Source organism: Apium graveolens, chromosome 6 (assembly GCF_009905375.1).
Source record: "Apium graveolens cultivar Ventura chromosome 6, ASM990537v1, whole genome shotgun sequence".
Lineage (NCBI taxonomy): Eukaryota > Viridiplantae > Streptophyta > Magnoliopsida > Apiales > Apiaceae > Apium > Apium graveolens.
The window spans coordinates 131,174,447-131,193,125 of record NC_133652.1 but is presented as its reverse complement, the minus strand read 5'-3'; positions in this window follow the sequence as shown (position 1 = coordinate 131,193,125).

Below are 18,679 nucleotides of genomic sequence, written 5' to 3'. Positions count from 1 at the left end.
AGAATTGATACTTTGATTGATGCCACCGCTGGACATGAGATGCTGAGTTTCATGGATGGGTTTAGCGGATACAACCAGATCAAAATGCATAAGGATGACATTCCAAAGGTATCATTTATCACTGACTTTGGCGTTTATTGTTATCTTGTTATGGCGTTTGGTCTCAAGAATGCAGGAGCCACCTATCAAAGGTTGGTGAATAAAATTTTTAAGGATCTTATTGGGAAGACTATGGAAGTCTATGTTGATGACATGCTAGTCAAGAGTCTAGTAAAGACTGATCATATAACCCATTTGAGGGAAGCTTTTGAGGTCCTGAGGTACCACAAGATGATGTTGAATACCACGAAGTGTGCTTTCGGAGTAGGATCTGGAAAATTCTTGGGATTGATGGTCTCAAAGAGGGGAATTGAGGCTAACCCCGATAAAATAAAGGCAATCCTGGACATGGAACCCCCAAAAACTGTCAAGGATGTTCAGAAACTCACAGGAAGGGTTGCTGCGCTAGGACGATTCATCTCCAAGTCAGGAGACAAGTGCTTGTCATTCTTCAAGTCATTAAAGAACATTAAAGACTTTGTATGGAGTGAGGAAAATCAGAAGGCATTTGAAGAGTTAAAGAAGTATATGGGCCAGGCCCCGTTGTTGGCCAAGCCAGTTCTGGGTGAAGTTTTATTCTTGTACTTGGCTGTTTCAGAAAGCGCCTTGAGCGCGGTGTTGGTTAAGGAGGAACTAAAAGTCCAGAAACCCGTATACTATGTCAGCAAAATTTTGCATGGTGCTGAGTTGAATTATTCAGCCATTGAGAAATTTGCTTTAGCCTTGATAATGGCTTCAAGAAAGCTGCGTCCTTATTTTCAAGCTCACCAAATTGAAGTGCTAACAAATCAGCCACTGAGAAATATCATTCACAGTCCCAAGGCAAGTGGGAGACTGATTAAGTGGGCAATAGAATTGGGAGAGTTCGATCTCAAGTATAAGCCACGTATGGCCATAAAAGCCCAGGCACTAGCTGACTTCGTGGTGGAATGTACCATACCCAACCAAGAAGTCGGGGGGTAGGAAGATACCACACATACCACACCTCAAGACAAGGGAGTCGACAATGGGGACAAGGAGAAAGAATATTGGGTTCTCTATTTTGATGGAGCATCAAAAACAAATTCCAGTGGAGCAGGGTTGGTTTTGCAAAGCCCTGATGGATTCTTAATTGAGTATGCCATGAAGCTAGACTTCCCAACCACAAACAATGAGGCAGAGTATGAAGCCCTGATTGCTGGCCTTGGTCTAGCTGGGACACTTAGAGTCAAAAACTTAAAGGTCCGTGGAGACTCGAAGTTGATCATATCCCAGGTAAAGGGAGAATTTGAAGCAAGGGATGATACGATGGCAAAGTATGTTCACCTAGTAAGGGCTGTGATGACCCAATTTAATGAATGCCATGTTGAACACATTCCAAGGGAAGAAAATGCTAAAGCAGATGCGCTATCAAAGTTTGCTTCATCCGAGATTGAAGAAAGTTCAGGAAGTGTGTACTTCCGTGTTTTGAAGACACGAAGCATAGATGTTAAGCTTGTGGCTCCCGTAGGCTTGGGGACGTCATGGATTGATCCCATCAAGGCTCACATTCAGACCGGTTGGTTGCCAAGCGATACAATTGAGGCACGGAAGTTAACTGTTCGAGCACTAAGGTACTCTTTGATAGATGGGATTCTATATAAAAGATCTTTCGTGGTTCCTTACTTGAGGTGTCTCAGGCCCGATGAGGCACGCTTAGCTCGTGAGGAAGTGCATGGAGGTATTTGTGGGCAACACTTGGGGGGCAGGGCCTTGGCTCATAAGATAACTCGTTTAGGCTTCTATTGGCCAGAAATGATGGCTGATGCCAAAGAATATGTAAAGAAGTGTGATCGTTGTCAGAAGCATGCACCAGTCGCCAGACAACCCCCCGAGATGCTGACCTCTATCAACTCACCTATTCCCTTTGCCATGTGGGGGATGGATATTCTAGGGCCTTTTCCTATGGCCACGGCACAAAGGAAATTTCTGATTGTAGCCATTGATTATTTCACCAAGTGGATCGAAGCCAAACCTTTGGCCAAAATCACAACTAAGCAGGTTGCACAATTCCTGTGGGAAAACATTATGTGCCGATATGGAATTCCCCGTATCCTCGTCACTGACAATGGAACGCAATTCAACAATGAGGAATTCAAGAAGTATTGTGAAGAAAATGAAATTGAGTTACGATTCACCTCTGTGGCTCACCCGCAAGCCAATGGGCAAGCGGAGGTAGCAAATCGGATAATCCTGGATGGATTAAAGAAGAGGATCGAGAAGTCAAGAAATAATTGGGTGGACGAGATACTTCCCATATTATGGGCCTATAGGACTACCTGTAGAGTCACGACGGGAGCAACTCCCTTCTTGTTGGCATATGGGGCAGAAGCAGTAGTTCCCGTGGAGATATCACATTCCTCTCCAAGGATTCAGGTTTTCAACGCAAAGGAAAATGGGGAAGGTCAGAGGTTAGCCCTGGATTTGATCGATGAAGTGCGAGATAAGGCACATGCAAAGATAGTAGAATATCAGAAAAAAGCTTCATTCTACTACAACCTAAGGGTTAAAGAAAGGTTTTTTAAACAAGGCGATCTAGTCTTGAGGAAGATAGAAGCATCTGGTGTTGGACAAAAAGGGAAGCTTGCCCCAAATTGGGAAGGGCCGTACAGAGTCAAGAGAGTTCAAGGTAGAGGAACCTACAAGCTCGAGACTATGGATGGTTTTGAAGTCCCGAGGACCTGGCACGCACAAAACCTGAAGGTTTACTACGTGTAAGATAGGCGAAGTACGATTCTCACTTGTCATTATGACAAGTAGGTTTAAAAGCACCTGGAAGCTTTGCTTGCGTAGGATTTTATATTCCAGTAGAATTTACATTGTCTAGTTATTATTGATTAGGGTCGAACCCATGCTATGTAAGGTTTTGAAAAACCAGACTTCATATTAAAGAGTTTGAAATTACTTCAATACAAGGATGTTTAAGGCTCAAATGCATATTAAACAGAAAGAGGCAAGAAAAGCAACATATAAAATATAAGCCCCGAAGGGTAATAAGTTTTGAATACAATTAAGTCAATACAATAAGACAAGCCATGCAAGGCTGAAAAAGCTCTAAGGAGCTGAGGTGCCCTCGGCGTCCATATCATCGTCTTCTCCGCTCTCGCTAGATGTCTCCGTCGTCTCGGAGGAGGAAGAGCTGTCATCCTCAGCAGGTCTGAAAGAAGACTCGGGAGGAGGAAGAAGTGGATCCTGAGGAACATGGTCCGAGACAACTACTCGGGTACGAAACCTCTGTAGCAAAGCCTCGTCATCAGGGCAGATGTAGTCCGCCGGGTTAATATCAGGACAAGCCTCGTTCACGGTCCCAAGGGCCGTGTCCCAACCAGTCCTAAAAAACTCGGGGAAGACTGAATCATCCCTAATCCTCATAGATTGGGCAAACTCCTCCGAGTCCAGATAGTTGTCTATAGCCTTATCCTTATCCGCCCGAAGTACCACCAGCTCGGCGTTAGACTCTCCGAGTTCTTCCTCCTTGCGCTTGAGCTTCTTCTCCAGGGTAGCATACTTCTTCTGCTGCCTCCTGAGGGCATTATCGGCCTTATCAGAAGCCCGCTTCCATGATTCGGCTTGCCTCACAGCGCCTTGAAAGTAGGCGTTAGACTGAAACAAAACAATTAACAAAGTATAAGGCAAGAAAGTGCTACAAGAACGAGAAATAAGTTTGAAAAAGAGAAGGCATACCGAAGCCAGAGATTGGGCTCCCATGAGCTTAATCCTCTCAAGGTCAGGGGTGGCCACCACATCAGTAAAGTCCTTTGGAGTCACGCTATGGTAGGACCAATCCCAAGCATGCTTCGTGGAACCAACCACGGTATCCCCTCGGCGGAATCCCCAGAGAGGCTGAAAGGCGCCTGTAGCAGCAGCAGCAGGGGCAGCAGCAGTGATAGGAGCATTATGGCCCTCAGCTCCTTCAGTTGAAGCCTCCCCCATAGGCTCCTTGTGCTTTCTCAAGAAGATAGGCTCTGTCGCCTTTCCTCGGGTGTCTAGGCCTGCTAACCGAGCTTTCTTCATCCTAGCTGTTTCCTCGACCAAGGGGACATTGTCCTCGTTAATCTCCTTAGCAGCTGAAACAAAGCAAAAGACAAAATAAGTGATGTTAATAATGCGTGAAATAAAGAAAAATTGAGAAGGGAAGAGAAATACCCTGTTGAGAAACAGAGGATAGTCCCACATGAATCAGGGAAAACTCTTCTAAAAGAGTCCAGCTGGTGGTGGTGCCATCATCCTGAGTGAGCCCATTGTAAATGATAGTTTCTTCAGGAGTTAAGTGAATGGATTTGAGGCTACCATCACTGACCTTCCCGAAGGAAGATCGAAAGAGCGTGCCCCAGTCGCCATTCTCCCAACGTAACCCAACGAAACTATTCCTCCAATTTGGATTATTATCAGGAATAGAGGCGCTATTAAAGATATGTTTGCTTTTGGGCCTTTGTTTGACATAAACCCAGCCACAAATATTGGAAGAACTATTGTAACATTGAAAGACTTTCCTAAAAACGGCTACAGAAAGAGGAAAGCCCTCCCTAAGACAACAAACCATAAAACATAGAATATTCCTCCAGGCGTTTGGAGGAAGCTGACACGGGTTGATTTGTAAGTCAGCCAAAAGATGAGGGATAAAAGGATGGAAAGGGAACCTAAGCCCAGCATTAAGGGCGTCGGTGTAGATGAAGAGAGTATCGGGCCTCCAGTGGCAAGTACGGTCACCACCAGAGACTGGAACTAGTCTAAAGGGGGGAGGGACGTTATAACGAGCATTTAGTTTATTGAAATCTATGTTATGCCAAGTATTACAGTGATTAAAGGAGTCGAGATGTGCAGTGGAAGGATATTCATCCCCCCTAGTATTAATCATATCAATTAAAGACATATATGAAGAGCGGATCTCGATATCCTTACCTCGTTTTGAAGCCGAGGCTATCTTGGCCGCCCTCTCGGAACTCTTGTCAGCCATCTAGTAAAGACTGGAAAAAACTTGGGAGGAAGAAGGAGTGGATTTGAGAGAGGAGAAGATTAGAAAGTTTGAGATGAAGAGAAATGAAATGAGAGGTGTGAAGAATCACACTCTCATCCCACCTATATATAGGAGAAATAAATGGATAATGGGCCTTAAAAAGCCCATTTGGGCCCAAAAGTTGGAAGGTTCTGGAAGTTCCTGGAAAATTCAAGAGAATTCTAGTAAAAAATCAAAAGAAAAACTTGAGTTTTTTCAAGATTTTGGAAGAATCCAGAAAGATATTAGAAGAGTTTGGAATTTGGGCTTAGAAATGAGGCCCAATTCTAAAAAAAAAAAAAAAAAAAACCTTGAAAAAATAAAGCCCAGCTAAGGGCCCAAGTGTTTAAAAAGCCTAGAAAAGGGCCCAGATATTTAAGGTTAACAGCCCATAACCCAAAATCCAGTCATAATGGGCCAAAAGAATGAAGGCCCAGCTAAGTGAAGGTGGCCCAAAAATAAAGTCCAGGGAGAAATGGATAAAAAGATCAGGAATATGACCCAATTCGACCAGGAATCATGGGGAAATCCTGGTCGAAATACAGGAGGTCGAAATTGCTTCGATCAAGGCACAAAATGGTACTTAAATCGGTCAAAATATTAGTTCCTGACCGAAATGGTCAGAATTCTGATCGAGAATGAATAAAACAGAAGAACTTTCGACCAGAAAGCAAGGCAAGATCCTGGTCGAATGGATCCTGCCCGAAAATCCTTCGACCAAGGCATCAAATGATGGCTAATTCGGTCAAAAAGCAGGACTCCTGACCGAAAGGGACAAAAATCCTGGTCGAAAAATTTCTGGTCGAAAATTGTATAAAAAAAAAAAAAAAAAAGAAGGAAGGGGTGAAAATCCTGGCCGAAAATCGACCAGGATTCCTGATCGAAACATTCCTGCTCGAAATTAAGTCGACCAGGGCAATATGGGGGTTAATTCGACCAGGATCCTAGCCGAATGGATTCCTGGTCGAAATCTGTATAAAAAAAAAAAAAAAAAGGAAGGGGTGAAAATCCTGGCCGAAAATCGACCAGGATTCCTGATCGAAACATTCCTGCTCGAAATTCAGTCGACCAGGGCAATATGGGGGTTAATTCGACCAGGATCCTGGCCGAATGGATTCCTGGTTGAAATCTGCATAAAAAAAAAAAAACAAAAGAGAAAAGAAAAAAAAAAGGAGGGAAAAATTCCTGGAAAATTACAGAAATTAAGGATAAATCCCAGAAAATTAGGATAAATCCCAGAAATTAAGGGAAAAATCCAGAAAAATTAGGATAAATCCCAGAAATTAAGGGAAAAATCCAGAAAATTAGGATAAATCCCAGAAATTAGGGAAAAAATCCAGAAATTAAGGATAAATCCCAGAAAATTAGGAAAAAATCCCAGAAATTAGGGAAAAAATCCAGAAATTAAGGATAAATCCCAGAAAATTAGGGAAAAATCCCAGAAATTAGGGAAAAAATCCAGAAATTAAGGATAAATCCCAGAAAATTAGGGAAAAATCCCAGAAATTAGGGAAAAAATCCTGAAATTAAGGATAAATCCCAGGAAATTAAGGATAAATCCCAGAAATTATGGGAAAAATCCAGAAATTAAGGGAAAAATCCAGAAATTAAGGATAAATCCCAGAAATTAAGGGAAAAATCCAGAAATTAAGGATAAATCCCAGAAAAATAAGGAAAAATCCCAGAAAAATTAGGGAAAATTCCAGAAATTAGGGAAAAATCCCGGAAATAAGGGAAAAATTCCTGGAAATCAAAATAATTCCTAAATAAAAGGAAAAATTCGTTGTAAACGTGTAGGTCGCTCCACACTTTACGGAAAAACGAAACCCTGTAAGGGAACAAATGGACTTAACTTCTGCGAAACCTATTCAATGTTTCCCAAAAGTTGGGGGGCAAATGATAGGGATAAATAAATTATGATTGTATAATTAAATACTGCATTAATTGTACAAGCTGTGGGCTGCTAGGCCCAATAATAAGATGTATAATATTCAGACCAGAAAGGTTAAGCCTGATGGACCAGATCAGGCCTAATGGAATAAAAAAGGCCCAAAAGCCCTGATTATTAATTAATTTCGTAATTAATTAATAAGGGAGAAATCAGATGTTGAAAAGAGTCCCGATAAGGATATAAATCCTTAGAGATTAGCCTCAAGGGGACCTAAAAGGATAAGGAATCAGTTTCCTACTTCCTAGGACTCCTAAGTCTATCCTAATTCAGAGGCTTGTCCACCAAGTCTCCTATACCAAGTTCAATTCAAGGACCACCAACATCTATATAAGGGGTCTCACCCCCACCAATCAGAACTACGTTTTTTTGACTTGATCCTTGGCAATCAGCAAGGTACGTAGGCATCTTGTTAAGGCAGATTGAGTCACGAAACACAAGAGCAGTCAAATCGAGCCTTGGAGCTCACGTTCCTTAGTATTAAATACAGCAATTATATATAGTAGTTTTAATCCATAACACCTGTAAAGGTTTATATGCCAGTCATGGATGAAGAAATAATTGATGATGAAGAAGATGCTAGTCTTACTCTAATTTCAAAGAAGATTTCTCAAACAACCTCTGACATGGCTCAAGTTGTTCAGAGTCAAGATGTAGTAAGTTCTGATATGACAGTGAAGCAAGCAACCTCTGACATAGCTCAAGTTGACTTGATATCAGAAGATAAGGAAAAGGAAACCTCTGACATTGCTCATGTAAAACCTTCAAAGATACTCCTACCAGGATTCACCAAAGCTAAACAGACTCAACCTTTGAAGCTGCATCAAGTGGTTTTGAAGCAAGAGTTATTACAGGAAAGGAAACAAGAGATAAATCTGGATTGGGTAGTTCAAAAGAGAAAATAGTACACAACACTACCAATGATCCAACTTCCTTAAGTGAACCAGGAGTAGGAGCAACTCCTGAAAGATTAAATCAACTTAAATCTGTACAAATGGTTTACCATTCTGTTTTGAAAGAACACATCATGTTATATTTTATGACAGATGGTAGGGTATTCCATATCAAGAAGAATGCTATTCCATTGAAGTATTTTGAAGAACTGGAATATGTTTTATTTTTACTTCAAGTGAAAAATAGATCTAAAAGTGGTGCTGCAAGTTATTTAAAGTCACAAATTCAAAGACAGAAGAAGATTTACTCTATAAAGTCTGAGAGCCCATATTGTCCCAAGTACAGAGATCACAAAGGTGATATTGTTGAAATGAAGCTGAACACTGCTAAGATTATAACTACTTTTCTGGGTTATAAGGTTGTGGATTTCAATCAAGAGTCTGACAAGGCATATCTGATCAGACTAGATAAGGAGATAAGAAAAGATAAGATAAATGATCTCAGAGCAGCTATTTTTCAAACTGGTGAAGAAACAGCTGAATTGATAAATGCTAAAAGGAGGATGGTCAATGAACTTGAATATGATGAGAGATGTTTGTTGAAGAACTATCCCAGAAGAACTCCTGATATCAAAGAGATCAGAAATTGAAGCCAAGTCAAAGATCTACAACTGCTTACATTCTGAAGTGTATACAGACTGAAGTTGTTATCAAACCTTGAGGATGGTAAAGCTATAAGGACTGTAAGTTGTAGTTATCTAGTCAAATTCTCATGCATTTGTACTTAATGTTTTTGACATCATCAAATATCTGTTGAACTTATATATTATGCTAATTTACAAGTTGGGGGAGATTGTTAGATATATTTCATAATGTCATGGCTAATATGATTTGTGTTTAAGTTTTCAGATCTTACTTAACAGGATAAATCAGTACTTAACTGGAAATTAGTACTTATACTGAAGTCAGGACTTGAGATATCAGAACTTAAGTTATCAGAACTTAAGTTATTACGATATATTTATCAGGAGATAATATCATGCCTTAAGGAGACTTTCAGATAAGGCAGGCGGCTGATTGAAAGGAAAGAAGATCAAGATAAATACAAGAAGAAATATGCATAAAGAAGGAATTCTATGAAGAATAGAATACTTGGAAGAAAAGATAACTAGTTGATATATTTTAGGAAGCAGAATTATATTCCATATCAATTAGAACATTATCTTGTAACTGTGTAGTATATAAACACAGACATAGGGTTTACACTATAGGTGTTATCTTAATCGAAGTTATTATTCATTATAACCCTAGCAGCTCTCGTGATAATTTGTTCATCACTGAGAGAGGACAATTCCATATTGTAACAGAGTTTATTGTGTTGAATAAAATCTGTGTTCTGTTGCTTGAGTTCTTATATTCGATTTGATTGTAGTAAACACTATATTAAACCACTTTCTACAGTGTGTGTGACCTAACATTCTCCTTACTCTTTTTCCACGCTGCATCATAAAAGGACTCAATACCTTGAACTTTAGTGATTTGAGCATGAACATCTCTGGATGATTTCCATGCTTTAATCACTTCATGTTCTCGTTCAAGCCACTTCTTTAAAATCTCTTATTTCTTTAAGGACTCAGTTAATTCATCCTTAGCAATCTTACACTCAATTCTTAATTTTTCAAATTTAATAAACTGAGACTGTAGCACATTATTCCTCTCACTTAAAAACAAATTTTTTTCTTTAATTTTAGCATTTTCCTTAGTGAGGGACTTAAGTGTAACACGCAAGTGATATAATTCTGTAGACATGTCATTGCTTGCATCATTACACTCAACTATAGATAAATGTGCTAGGTTAGTGGTGATTACCTGATTACTTGAAGAGCTTGTTTCTGTTTCATCAGACTTGGCCATCAGGGCTAGATTGACATAGCTTATATCCTCATCTTCATCCAATTCATCAGCTGCCCAGTCATTTTCTAGTGTAATGAAAGCCCTTTCCTTTTTCTTGAGCAACTCAAAATATTTTTGTTTGTAATCAATAGGCTCAAACTTCTTTTTGATGGAATCTGACTTTCTACACTCACTGGAAAAATGCCCTTCCAATCCACATTTAAAATATTTGAATTTGGATTTATCCACCATGTTTCTACTTGGCTTGGCTGCTCCAAAGTTCTTTTTGAACTTGAGCTTGGCAAATCTTCTAGAAAGTAATGATAAATGCTCATCAAGCCATCCATGTCATCTTTTCTCAAATGATCTTTATTTTCAGCTGCCAGCCCTTTTCCCTTGTTCTCACAGACATTTGAAGTAGACTCAACAGCTTCTTCCTTCATTTCTTTCTCTTTCTCTAACTCAGCAACCAGTGCTATGGACCCTCCTTTCTTCCTTCCTTTCTCCATCCTCTCATCTTGCTCTATTTTAAGCTCATAAGTCTTCAGGATGCCATATAGTCTCTCCAAGGTAAAATCCTTGTAATCTTGAGAATTCTCAATGAGACTGTCATTGGTTTCCACTCCTTTGGAAGAGATCTAAGGAACTTGAGGTTAGAGTCTTTTGTCTGATAGACTCTTCCATGCAACTTCAGAGCATTTAGTAGTTTTTGAAACCTACTAAAGATATCAGTGAGAGACTCACTATCTTCATAATGGAAGTGCTCATATTGCTGAATTAGTAGCTGCATCTTATTCTCCCTTACTTTCTCAGTACCATCACAAATAATTTGGATAGTGTCCCAAACCTCCTTGGCTGTTTTGAAGTTAATGATGTTATCAAACATATCACCATTAACTCCATTGAACAAAATATTCATGGCCTTCTTGTCTTTCCTGACTTGCTCAATATCAGGATCTGACCATTCATGCCTAGTCTTGGGAACAGATGGTGCATTGCCAGTTGCAGCTCTCATTGGTACATGAGGACCTCTCTCTATGCAATCCACATAGGCCTCATCTTGAAAAAAATATGTAGATGCAATTTCACCTTCCAGTGGTTATAATTGTCTTTATCCAGAAAAGGAATTTTAACTCCAACATCCTTCTTGTTCATCTTGCTATTTGTTGTGATCTTTACACTCTTTGTACTTCAAGAGCTTGCTCTGATACCAATTGTTATTCCCTAACAATACAACAAGAATTACAGAAGGGGGGTTGAATGTAATTCTGGCTTCTTTTGAGATTTATAAAAATGTTCTAACTCAATATATATAAGTGTTTTGATTTGCAAAGTGCGGAATAAGGAATTAAGTAAATCAAACACAAAGTAATAAAAACACAAGTCTTTAAAACTTTCTGGTGGATTTGAATGTATCCACCAGATATATATATACATATATATATTGATTTGAGAACTCTGTGAAGCTCAAATTGGCTCACAAATGCTTTACAAGTGAACAAACAAACTATAGAGAAATTCTTAACAGTTACAGCTTTTTCTATCTCTCTTCTAAATGTGTTTGCTTAGTTTGATAGTTGTTGTTGTTCTAATTGCTACACTTGGTTTATATAACACCAAGTTTACATGGTAATAAGACAGGATAATAAAATAAAACCTATCAAGTCAAACTCCATGCTACTTCATTACTCTATTCCAGCATATCTTTAAAAAATCTTCATGACTTGCATAGAAATGGTAATGCTTCTTTGTTCTCAATTTCCTGCTAAACAGGATGCCACATTCCTTTTGCAAACATCCAACACATGTGACTGTGTTGTCACTTTAAACAGATATTTGAATTGATCATCTGTCGGATACATGCTTGTTATCCGTCGGATAGCTTTGTTGATCATCCGTCGGGTAGCTTTGTTGATCATCCGTCGGGTAGCTATTTGACACTTGACTCTATTTCATTTTTGCAAAATTATAAGATATCTTATATTTACAATTAATCAACCTATTCTGCATATCTACTAGTAGTCAACATGACTCATATGCTACTACAGAATCTACACAAAGTTGTTTGCAGAAATGTGCTACAAAACTTATTGTTACATAAGCTACTAACTCGATGAATATCAAATAATCATCCGTCGGGACTATATTGAATCATCCGTCGGGACTATATTTGATCATCCGTCGAGTGTTACAAAATTCACTAAGTTAAATCTACTAAGGTGTTTTGATTAAGTTATCATAAAGTTCACAACATATTCCTAACAGCTGGGAAGGTAGACATGACAAAGATCAAGTGTTACAACTGTGATGAACCTTGCCTCAGAGTGCAAGAAAACAAAGCATGATAAAGGAAAGAACAAAGCCCTGATCACGTCAAGCAAGAATTGGATGGACTCTTCTGATTCCGAAAATGATGACACATGCTATGCACTGATGGCTAGCTTTGATGATACTGCTTCCTCTGAGTCTAAGGTACAAACTCCTTTCTTCTCTTTTGATATTGAGAATATATTTGAGTTGAAATTTATTCTTAAATCTTTGCAAGGTAATTTTAAGAATAAGACTCTAGAAAATGACAGACTTATAACTAAAATTGAGTCTTGAAATCTAGGAATGAACAATTAGAGTCTGACTTAATAAATCAAATAGATTTGAAGAACGAATTTGAGAGAGCTAAACATACAGTAAAAATTCTTGAGGCTAGATACAGTATGTTAGAAAAAGATCAAGAAAATGAAAGAAAAACCCTTAAAGCCTGGACTGATTCAGGCAAAAAGGTTCATGAGATAATCTCAAAGAAAAACTGGAAAGAATGCCAAGGAGATAAATATCGAGTTAAGGATGTTGACACTGAAAATAAAATTACCCTTAAAACTCCTGTTAAGTTTATCTCTTCAGAAGCTGATGAACCCAAATCCACTTTTGAAAAGGGTTCAAAATCAGTATCACAAGAAAAACAGGTAAGTGATAAAACTCAAAGAAATGAAAGCAAGGAAACAATTAAATCTGTTAAGAAAGAAAAGAATATAGGACTTTTGTCAGCAAGACAATTGAAAAAGAAATTATCTGAGGTTAATGACAAACCTCAAGTAAAAAGTCCTAAAAGAAACAAAAATGGTAAGCAAGGTATTTCTAAGGATTCAAATTACAAGGTTGTTCCCAATGCTCCTAGAAAAACTTGTTTTAACTGTGAAAATACTAATCATCTTGCTATTGATTACAGGAGGAATAAGAAAATGAAAACTGCTATTCCTGAGTCTGATGTTAGGGGTAGATCAGTATTTTATAAACCATAAAATCCTTGTTTTCATTGTGGTAGTAGCTGGCATTCGATTTATACTTGTAGTTCTTATCACAAGTTGTATCACAATTATTATGAACCTTTGCCTAAGTTTAATAAAGTTGTTTGTGTGCTTAATTCTGTTGGTTTTACTAAATCTGCTTCTGACAAGATAAATCCTGACAAAGGAAAAACTGTTAGAAGTACTCCTGACACACAAAGGCTTAAGTTGTCCAAAAAGAGGTCCCAACAAGTGTGGGTCCTTAAAAATCCTTTTAATTAATTATTCTTCTGATTACAGGGTAACAAAAAAAACACTTGTCTTGGATAGTGGATGTTCAGGACACGTGACTGGAAATAAATCCCTGTTGTCAGAATTTGAGAAGAAGGCTGACCCAGATGTATCTTATGGAGATGGAAATGTAGGACACACTCTGGGATATAGTAACTTGATAATTGGAAAGGTAGCAATAGAGAATGTAGCTCTGGTGGATGGACTGAAGCGTAATCTTCTGAGCATCAGTCAAATCACTGACATAGGTTATCATCTTGTATTATATGACTCACACTGTGAAGTTGTTCATAACAAGTCAAAGAAAATTATCTTGATAGGATATAGATATGGTAACATTTATGAAGCAAGGCTACATGAAAGTCTTGGAAAGGAAGCTACTTGCCTTATATCTAAGGCATCAGTAGATGAGAGCTGGAACTGGCATAAGAAGCTCTCACATCTCAACTTTAATTCAATCAATGAACTTGCCAAGAAGGAGCTTATAAGAGGATTGCCAAACATGTTATACTCATCTGCTGGTCTTTGTGATTCTTTCCAAAAGTCCAAATAAAGAAGAGTATCTTTCAAAAGCAAAACTGAATTCTCCATTTATGAGCCATATCACATGCTACATCTGGACCTCTTTGGACCAGTGAACATAATGTCCATCAACAAGAAAAGGTACACACTTGTAATTGTTGATGATTTCACTAGATATACATGAGTTTATTTTCTACACAGGAAGGATGAAACTCCAGAAATTCTTCTGGACCACATAAGGCAAATTGAAAATGGATCTACTCATAAAGTAAAAATCTTGAGAAGTGATAATGACACTGAATTCAAGAACTCAAAGATGGAGGAATTCTGTAAGTACAAAGGCATAGAGCAACAATTCTCAGCTCCTGCTACACCTCAGCAAAATGGTGTTGTTGAGAGGAAGAACAATACCTTGATTGAAGCTGGCAGAACTCTGCTAGAAGAAGCAAAACTATCCATTTACTTTTGGGCTGAAGCAGTAGACACAACATGTTATACTCAGAATATCACTCTGATAAACAGACATGGTGTTACTCCTTATCAAATGCTAAAGGAAAAGTAGCCCAGTCTCAAACATCTTTATGTATTTGGATGTAAGTGCTTTGTTTTGAGAACTCATACTGATCAGCTTGGAAAGTTTGAATCAAAGGCAGATGAAGGAATCTTTGTTGGATACTCACCATCAAAAGCATACAGAGTGTTCAATCTGAGAACATACACTGTAGTAGTCTCCATAAATGTATCCTTTGATTATAAAAAGATTCCTGGTTTTGAAGAAGAAACTCATGAAAGTTTAATCTTTGCAAATGAAAATACATTGTTCGAATCTGGATCAAACTCTAATGAGCTGTCAAATCCTGACGATCCAAATCCTGACACTCCTTCAGATTCTGAAAATAATCACTGTACTAACGAACCTGCACATGTTGAGGGGGAGCAACAGCGAGGGTCAACTGATGGTACTAACACTGAAGAATTATCTCAAGATTCTTCTCAATCTAATCTCTCAGAATATAATGTTGATTCAACTTCAGATGAGCATGATTCAAGTCTCAATATTTTATCAGGAGATAACACAACAGATTCAGGGGGAGCCTCAAATGCATTTGATGAGGCATACAATTCAGGGGGAGCATCTAGCTCCAAAAGGACACTTCCCAGTGCCAGAAAATGGACTAAGGATCATAATCCTGATCTGATCATTGGAAATCCTGTTGATGGTGTAAAGACAAGAAGTGCAACTCAGAATGAATGTTAATATCATAATCTACTTTCAAAAGAAGAACCAAAGAAAGTAGAATATGCACACAAGGATACAGATTGGGTCATGGCTATGCAAGAAGAGTTGAATGAGTTCGAAAGAAATGAGGCATGGAAGCTGGTGCCTAGACCTAAGAACAGGTCAATTGTAGGCACAAAGTGGGTCTTTAGAAATAAGACTGATTCTGATGGAACAATCATAAGAAATAAGGCAAGGTTGGTGGCTAAAGGATATTCCCAACAGGAAGGTATTTGTGACGGCCTCAACCCCGGAGTCAGGAGTTGATGTCACCAAACACAATTACCAAAATATAAACAATAAGATTATTTTTAAATTATACTAACTTGACCCCAAACCAAGATTCGATCCATGTTCAAGTATGATTCAGGTTTACATTATTAGAAACCATTTATTCAACATCTAACACTCTATAACTTTAATCAGCAACTCATCAGACCTCATGACCTGATACAAACTACCTCAGAGGAGCCGGGTCCTAAAGGGGCGGGAACATGGGTCTGTCTGACTGGACTTCTAGGCATCTGCGAGATATACATAACAGTTTACAAGGGTGAGCATAATCGCTCAGCAACACCAACATATGAATAACGGAATAAAATAGTAATGTAACAATAATAGGAACAGAGCTGTAATCATGATATCAACATTATATAATGAAAATTAGAGATAACTGGATATCACTAACTAGCATGCTTTATCAAAACAACCTAGTAGTGTGATGTGTAAGTACAAGAGTCCACTTTTAGCATGATAATCGCATTTATAAAACCGTTGTATCAACTACTTATACCCTTACGGGAATCACAACTCCAAATCAGATACATAACGGATATGTTAAGACAGCTGATCAGGCTACCAACACCAGATGGCTCTAACTACCATCCCATTTACCTGTTCCGGAACTCAGAGACTAGATAGGTCTCTGACCTGCTGGACTAATCGGTTATATATTGCGCACAACCGAATTAGCCTCTTACGCCACCTCAATAGGCCTACTCTGGCCCTAATGTATCCCATATCTGATCGTTTTATCCAGTTTTCAAAACACTTGTACCTATCTCATTTCAAAATCATTCGTTTTACCAGCACACATATAAAATCCAGTTCGCAAATCATTTCATTCGAGATAGGTACCTTCCGAAGTTACTTTTCCTCAAAACAATTTGAAAACAGTGATTTATAACTATAGGGGATATGTAACTCAAAATGTTAATGTTCCATTACGAGAATAAAACATTTAGCTATTCATACGTACTGAACCATAAAAGAATGGTCAGGGGTACTTGCCCTGCAACGCTTTACAAAATCCTAAGTAGCTTTCACGCTGACTTCGGTCCTGGGGAAACTCGACTGGGATCTTAAAATACGGAGTACCCTAATCAGTTATACCGACATGCTTGATATACTCAAATCCTAGTAACCCAATCCGATAACCCGACTCGTATAATTATTATACACATAATCACGTAATCACGTAATCCGGACACAAATAGGTGTAACACGTATAATATAAATACGTACGTTTATAAATACATTTTTAGAAAATTTTGGCAGCGGCTTCTTTGTTTATAAGACTACCTGTCGATTACAATCAACGTCAACAATCACAACAATCCACAATATCAACTCCACCATTTTATACAATGTACATCACAACACCATTCATAATTAATTATTTAAATCAAAAATATTTTCATAAATTATTTTATTTATAAAATTTAGGACTCAGAACATCGTCATCACCGTCCACCGTTGACTCACCGAAGTTCATCGTCAACGGCGGTATAATTTATTGGCGCCCGATATAATACGGGTTCCCAAATAAATTACGCCGATAAAAAATAATTTTTTTTCCCGCAACGAAAATTTTTATTTCACGAATGATACTCATTTATATCCCTGCAGAAAATTAAATAAAACTAATTTACAATAACCAAATCAACTGCGTAAACAGGCCCAACAGAAGGCCCAAATAATCAAGCCCAAACAGATATCAATCACAGAGAGGCAACACAGCACAGGAACCACACGGCCAACAGCACACACGCACCGCACTCGCACGCATACACTGCAACCACACATATAACTCACACACACGACATACACACAAACACTCGATACACAAACATAATCACACAATACACACACAATCACCTACCGCCGCCACCAAACCGGAGAACCGACGGCGACAGCGGCCAGAAAGGGAAGAAACGACGATGAAACAAAAAGAAGACAGGCGGCATAGGAATTACCGAGAGGAGGAAGCGAGCGAGGTAGGAAGAGTGCGAGAAAGCAGAGAGATAGAGATTAAGAGAGGGAGAGAATAGTGAGATTAGAGAGAAATGAGAGAGTACAGTCGAGAGAGATTGAGAACAAAGAGATTGATGTTACAGATTTCACAGTACACTGTCGCGTGTAACCAAAAAAACACTCAGCCTTTTATTAAACTGGGTGCATGACACCTGTCCCGTGTCACTCTTTTGGTTAATTTCTGACTTGTTGTTTCCAATTAAATGAACCGAGTTACACTTAAAACAACTTCAGAAAATTACGAAAATTGTAGTAAAAGGTTTTAAATATCCCGAAGTTAATTAAAACATAAATTTAGAAATTTTAAAATAATTTTTAAGGTGCGCTTTGTACCTGCTTTTTAACGAATAACGAAACAACGCGCGGGTGAAACGAATCCCGAAAATTTCCAAAATAATTTTAAAATTCTCGGAATAATACGGACTTAATAAAATACAAGTTTAATGATTTTTAAAGAATTCTTGAATTAAATATGGATTTTATAAATAAACACACTCAGAAAATCATCGAAAAATAAATAATTAATAAAATATTGATTTCTTAATTTTTTAAAATCCCAAAAATAATTATTGGAATTATAAAATTGTAAAAGCAATTTTAGAAACAATCCAAATATTTATGGAATTAAAACTGTAATAAAATCACTTTTACAAGCGAAATAAAATCTTTTAACTCACGAATAGATCACATAATCCAATCCTCCTATCAACATATCACCAATAAATAAATAACAATCAACCACTACTGCCAAAGTCAATACACACATTTTATTTAATTATTTAAACCTTTATTACACTTTGAATATAATAAAAATAAAAGAATATTCACGAGTCGCTATATCCTTCCCCCCTTAAAAAGATTCTGTCCCCACAATCTGACTTAGCTTAACAGATGAAGATATTTATCAAGAATGTCTGAATCTAATTCCCAAGTAGACTCTTCTACTCGGGGATTTCTCCACAAGACTTTCACTATAGGAATCGATTTATTCCTAAGGACTTGTTCTTTACGGTCTAGGATTTGAATCGGTTGTTTCACATAGGACAAATTTGGTTGAAGCTCTATCGGTTCATATTCTATGACTTGGTTCGAACTAGGAATATAGGGCTTCAACATAGATACATGGAACACATTATGAATGTGATG